The sequence below is a fragment of the Aquarana catesbeiana genome, linkage group LG01, assembly GCF_042186555.1.
Source record: "Aquarana catesbeiana isolate 2022-GZ linkage group LG01, ASM4218655v1, whole genome shotgun sequence".
NCBI lineage: Eukaryota > Metazoa > Chordata > Amphibia > Anura > Ranidae > Aquarana > Aquarana catesbeiana.
The window spans coordinates 629,066,937-629,074,179 of NC_133324.1; positions in this window are offsets into that span (position 1 = coordinate 629,066,937).

A 7,243-nucleotide genomic window follows, 5' to 3' on the forward strand; every position below is an offset into this window, starting at 1 on the left:
TAAGGAACCCCGCCCTCTCCCAAGACTGCGGCCAGGGTTCCACGCTCCACTGCCCTTGGAAAAATGCACCATAGCCCGTGGAGCCTGCAGCATCTGTAACCAGCTCTACATCGAAATTACTCACCGGGCCAGACATCCACACCGCCCTGCCATTGTATGAGGCTAAAAACTCATACCACACCTTTAAATCCTCCCTGTGTTCCCTGGTCAGGCGAATAAAGTGAGTTGGGGCCTTTACCCCCGCGGTAAAGGCCCCGAAACCTGCCCCATGGGGATGATCCTGCAGGCAAAATTCAACTTACCCAGCAACGACTGCAGAGTCCTCAACTGAACTTTCCGCAGTCCGTGGATTTCCCGAATTTCCTTCTGCAAGTCCTCCAACTTACCTCTGGGCAAGCGGCACTCCATCGCCATTGAGTCTATTACTATCCCCAAAAGCTAAGTTCAGCCATTGGGCCTTCCGTTCTTTCTGCGGCCAATGGTATACCAAACCTGCCTGCGATGTGCTGCAACGTGGAAAGTAGAATCGCACACACAGAGGAAGCAGGGGGGCCTATACACAAAAAGTCATCCAAATAATGTATGACTGAACCTAAGCCGGAAACCTCCCTAATCACCCACTCCAAAAACGAGCTGAAAGCCTCGAACATGGCATATGAAATCAAAAGAAGTGTAGGAGACTGTGCACGCTTCCGGGTCAATAACATCATTGACTGAACCCCCTTTTGGAAAAGATAAGTGGTGTATCAAGCGGAACTTGTTCGGTTCCTTCTTGGGCACCACCCCCAATGGTGACACCACCAAATCCTGCCAGGGTTTGTTGGCAAAGGCCCCCCCATGCGCCCCATGGCCACTTCTCTTCCCAATTTGTCCCCCACCACCCCCGGATGCTGTAAAGCAGATGTCAGATTCCTTGCCTTTGGCGGAACCATCGCCAACAAACACGGGATCTTAAAACCGTCCTGAAACCCCGAAGCCAATAACTTTGCCGCTTCCCTGTCTGGATACTTACTTAGAAAAGGAAGCATCCTTTCCACCCTCACCGGCGTCGTCCCTCTTTTGAGCAGAGTCGCCGGCACGCTTCCCTCTCTTAAAACACCTGGACAATGTATGGGCTCCCCCTCACCCAGAGCACTCGTGCTAGAACTTGTATGCTGCTCCAAATTTACAGGAGCCCTCATTGCACTGCCAGCATACTCCCCACTTCTTTCCGGCCAGCAGTCCTGAGGAATGTGTACCCCCGGCCTCCCCCTGAAAAAACTGAGGCGGGGCCCTCGCTGAAGACATAAGCCTCATCCAGAGGCTAATATCTTTATGATCCCAATGCAGAGACGGGTGGACTGCTCTGCGCTGTCTGAACTGCTCGTCGTATCTAAGCCAAGCAGTACCACCGTACACCCTATGTGCCTCTCCTATAGCTTCCATGTAACAGAACAAAGCCGAGCAATGCTTGGGGTTCTTCTCACCAATAACGCTCACCATAATGGCAAACGCTTGCAGCCAGTTAACAAATGTACACGGTATAAGCCTGTACCTCCTTCTTTCCTCGCTCTCCTTCTTGGAATCATCAGGTTTCACCCTGTCCAAGTTAATTTTTTCCAATGGCAGTAGCGAAAAATCTCCACATACTCACACTTGTAAATCTTATCCCGGACTTCCTGTTTTAGATGAGCTCCCAGAGGGCCCTCGAAGTAGAGGTATACCTCGCACTTCGCCGCGTCCGCAGTCCTGACCATATTGGTCCTCTCCGCCTTCTCCGTATCCCCTTTTTCCCCTGCCTTCTCGGTGACCACTCCTACCCTTGACTGCACGGGTATCGGAGCTGCCGGGGGCATCTCCACCCCAGATCCCCCAGTTCCTCCAACCACTGCCTCAAATCTACCTAACAACGCCCGCAGGCCCTCCAATAAATCCGTCAGCTGCGTACCGGACCCCGCACTGGCAGGCCTGTGCCCTGCCCCCTGCTGGCCCAGCGTGTCCCCCCCTGACTGTATCAAAGGAACTGCTGGCCTAACCGTACCCGCAGCTACCACCCCTAACACATCCTGCAATGCATCAGACAAAGACAAATTAACCATTGACTTACCGGGCTGACCAGGAGCTCCCCCAACAGCCGCCGCGTTGCTCTCCATCGCTGGTACTAGTGGTTCCTCCTCCCCTGATGCTTTCCCCTCTGACCTCTCATCCTGTTCCAGGATGGGTGGCATAGCAAGCCCCCCGGGAGATGAGATCCCTAAGGCCGTGGTGCTTGGCAGTTGTGGGGCCCGCTTCACCCCCGAAATTCCTCCTTCTCCAGACCGGCGTCACTGACCTGACCTGGCGATGCCCTGGCTGTCATGTGTTGTTCTTCCTCCACCATCTTGTCCCACCGAGCGCTGTCCCGGTAGGCTCCGCCCCCTCACCGACTTCCCGATCTCCCGCTCCACCACCTCCGTTTCTCTGCTCGGCTCTCCGTCCCTCATCATCTCCCCCCTCTGATTGCTGTGTGCGGATGGGGATGCCGCCCTGCTTCCTGACCCACGATGTCCGTGTGGGGAACCGGCGCCATGTTGGCCCATGGCCCCACTTACCGGATTAGGCAGGCGGCGTGTGGACCACCCAGGGCCTGCTGAAAGCTGTGGCTGATGCTGTTTTGCCGGGGGAAGCAATCGCTCCTCTGTCGGGCTTCTGGGGAGGCGAATGGGTCTAGATGCAGGCCCTGGTGAAAAGCACGCCAGAGGCCGCGACCTCCGCGCTTGATGGGACACCTCACCTGACGGGGATCCATCTGCCTCGTCCTCCATGAGCTCCGGGCCTGTCTCTGCAGCCACTCTGGTATTGCTTCAATCTCTGCCATCGTGGAGGAGCAGTGAGAAAAACTGCCTCCTCCTGTAAGTTCATCTTCACACTGACCCTTTGCACCGCCCCCTCTATAAATATAACCACTCCCCTTTGGCAAAAACTTCTTTCTTACCTTCCCCTTTCTTGCCACTCCCATTACTCCTTTCCACATTAACCCCATATGTGTCTCCCTTAGACACACTGTCATGCCCGGCCCTACACTATCCCTCCTTGCAGTCCTTTCCGTTCCGGGCCTCACTGACGTGTTTGAAAAGTGTAGAAATCTTGCCAGGAAATCTTATGAGCTGATAATAACTCTGTGCTCTCTGCTGGTGCATAACTCAATTACATCGTTCCCAGCTATTTTTGAGGCAGACAGAACACCTATTCTCCTCTAGAGAAGAGGAGAGGAAGTGTTCTGTAGTACTGCCCTAGAGTGATAATGCTGATTCTCTATATGTTAGCAGGGTCCCTCCCACTATCATCCTGCTCAGGGATGAGATCAGGTACAGTGTATAAAAGACACTTGTCCACAGAATCTCTTTCTTCCATTCAAACCCACCATCATGGGTAAGACCAAAGAGCTGTCAAAGAATATCAGGGACAAGATTGTAGACCTGTACAAGGCTGGAATGGGCTTCAAGACCATCAGCAAGAAGCTTGGTGAAGAGGAGACAACTGATGGAGCAATTATTCCCAAATGGAAGAAATACAAAATAACTATCACTTGCCCCCGGTCTGGAGCTCCATGCAGGATTTCGCCTCATAGGGTAAGGATGATCATGAGAAAAGTGAGGGATCAGCCCAGAACTACACGGGGGGAGTTTGTGAATGATCTCAAGGCAGTTGGGACCACAGTAACCGATTGAAATCCTGCAGCGCCCGCAAGGTCATCCTCCTCAAGAAGGCACATGTACAGGCCCATCTGAAGTTTGCCAATGAACATCTAAATGATTCTGAGAAGGATTGGGAGATGAGACCAAAATTGAGCTCTTTGCCATTAACTCGATTCGCCATGTTTGGAGGAGACAAAAATGCTGACTTTGACCCTAAGAACACCATCCCTACAGTCAACCATGGAGGTAGAAACATTATGCTTTGGGGCTGTTTCTCTGCTAAAGGTACTGTGCCACATTGAGGGGCCAATGGACGGTGTCATGTATTGTAAACTCTTGGATGAGAACCTTCTTCCCTCAGCCAGAACACTGAAGATGGGTCATGGATGGGTCTTCCAGCATGACAATGACTCAAAACATACTGCCAAGGCAACAAAGGAGTGGCTCAAGAAGAAGCACATTAGGGTCATAGAGTGGCCTAGCCAGTCTCCAGACCTTAATCCTATAGAAAACTTATGGTGGGAACTGAAACTTCAAGTTGTCATGCGACAATCAAGAAACCTTAAAGGGCAAGTTTACCCTTTCAGAAAATCTGTAAGGTGAACTTATACTGGACCCCCTCCCCATCCCCCCTTGGTCCCGCTGTGCCTGAGGCCAGCGATCACCCACTAGGAGACATCGGGTTGCTGCTTCACTGGTCCGTGGATTTTAAATTACTTGCACCTACTCTCCTATACATACCTCATATAGGAGATAAAGGTACATATAGGAGGCATTCTAATTGGTCGGCACCGAACAATCAGAACCCACCTAGCCTGTCCTGTCAGCGGGGGAGAAGAGGAGAGAAAGCCACAGGGATTTCAAATCCCCGGACCGGTAAAGTGGCGACCCGATGTCTCCTAGTGGGTAAACGCTGTGATTAGGTACAGCAGGATCAGGGGAATGGGGAGGGGGTCCAGTGTAATTTCACCTTACAGATCTCTTTTCATGTTTTGTTCTTGGGGATGAAATACTTATTTTACTATTTTACTTTACTGAGCTACAACTCAATTTATACCATTGATATCATTTTTGGTTAATATTCTGTCTCTATCATTTAAAATACACCTATGATAAAAATGATAGACCCTTCATTTCTTTGTAAGTGGGCAAACTTACAAAATCTGCAGGGGATCAAATAATAATTTTCCCCACTGTACATCTGTAACATGGAGAAACTCTGCCATCTTTGGTCATTCTTATTCTCCCAGTCTGAGGCCTACCTCTCAAAATAATAAATGTCCACAAATTCAGCCTTTTAACCTTTACTGTGGCAGAACATTGAGCAATACACAACCTTCACCTCCGCTCTGTCGGTCCCAACATCAATGTTATGAACATTGCAAGTCCAACACAACATAGGATAGCCACTCATCTCTTCAATGGTCCTCACCGTAAGTCCCCCATAAGTGGGTTCTCCACCTGAGCCTGTTGCAGCCCTATCCCCAGGGATTCACTTACTAAAGCTACAAGCTTACATATTTGTATAATAGAGGTAGCCTTTTCCCTTCCTTTCACCCTCTGCCCCAGGCTCTTCATGCTGAAGATTATATAGGATACAGTCAGGTCTATACATATTGGGACATCAACACAATTCTAATCTTTTTGGCTCTATACACCACCACAATGGATTTGAAATTAAATGAACAAGATGCGCTTTAACTGCAGAGTTTCAGCTTTAATTTGAGGGTATTTACATCCAAATCAGGTGAACGGTGTAGGAATTACAACAGTTTATATATGTGCCTCCCACTTTTTAAGGGACCAAAAGTAATGGGACAGATTAACAATCATCCATCAAACTTTCACTTTTTAATACTTGGTTGCAAATCCTTTGCAGTCAATTACAGCCTGAAGTCTGGAACGCGTAGACATCACCAGACGCTGGGTTTCATCCCTGGTGATGCTCTGCCAGGCCTCTACTGCAACTGTCTTCAGTTCCTGCTTGTTCTTGGGGCATTTTCCCTTCAGTTTTGTCTTCAGCAAGTGAAATGCATGCTCAATCGGATTCACGTCAGGTGATTGACTTGGCCGTTGCATAACATTCCACTTCTTTCCCTTAAAAAACTCTTTGGTTACTTTTGCAGTATGCTTCGGGTCATTGTCCATCTGCACTGTGAAGCGCTGTCCAATGAGTTCTGAAGCATTTTGCTGAATATGAGCAGATAATATTGCCCGAAACACTTCAGAATTCATCCTGCTGCTTTTGTCAGCAGTCACATCATCAATAAATACAAGAGAACCAGTTCCATTGGCAGCCATACATGCCCATGCCATGACACTACCACCACCATGCTTCACAAATGAGGTGGTATGCTTTGGATCATGAGCAGTTCCTTTCCTTCTCCATACTCTTCTCTTCCCATCACTCTGGTACAAGTTGATCTTGGTCTCATCTGTCCATAGGATGTTGTTCCAGAACTGTGAAGGCTTTTTTAGATGTTGTTTGGCAAACTCTAATCTGGCCTTCCTGTTTTTGAGGCTCACCAATGGTTTACATCTTGTAGTGAACTCTCTGTATTAGCTCTGGTGAAGTCTTCTCTTGATTGTTGACTTTGACACACATACACCTACCTCCTGGAGAATGTTCTTGGTCTGGCCAAGTGTTGTGAAGGGTGTTTTCTTCACCAGGGAAAGAATTCTTTGGTCATCCACCACAGTTGTTTTCTGTGGTCTTCCGGGTCTTTTGGTGTTGCTGAGCTCACCGGTGCGTTCTTTCTTTTTAAGGATGTTCCAAACAGTTGATTTGGCCACACCTAATGTTTTTGCTATCTCTCTAATGGGTTTGTTTTGTTTTTTCAGCCTAATGATGGCTTGCTTCACTGATAGTGACAGCTCTTTGGATCTCATATTGAGAGTTGACAGCAACAGATTCCAAATGCAAATAGCACACTTGAAATGAACTCTGGACCTTTTATCTGCTCCTTGTAAATGGGATAATGAGGGAATAACACACACCTGGCCATGGAACAGCTGAGCAGCCAATCGTCCCATTACTTTTGGTCCCTTAAAATGTGGGAGGCACATATACAAACTGTTGTAATTCCTACACCATTCACCTAATTTGGATGTAAATACCCTCAAATTAAAGCTGCTGAAGCTTCATTTCAAATCCATTGTGGTGGTGTATAGAGCCAAAAAGATTAGAATTGTGTCGATGTCCCAATATTTATGGACCTGACTGTAGACTAGAATGACCTTCATTCAGTGCACATGCTCTTAATTTCTGTTTCTGGTGACATTTTACAACAAAACAGATTGCTACATGCTCCAGAAATCCTGAAAAGACTGTTGTCAGTTACTATAAGTGCCGGTTCACACAGGGGCGACTTGTCAGGCGACCTAGTCGCCTGACAAGTCGCCTCCCGTTCTGTGCTACGGAACCGTTCTAATAGGAGCGACGCAAGTCGCTCCGACTTAGAAAAAGGTTCCTGTACTACTTTGGGGGAGACTTGCATAGACTTCTATGCAGAAGTCGTTTTGCAAGTCACCTCAGAAGTAGTTTGCAGGTCCCCTCGCTGAGGCGACCTGCAAGTCGTGCCGCCCCT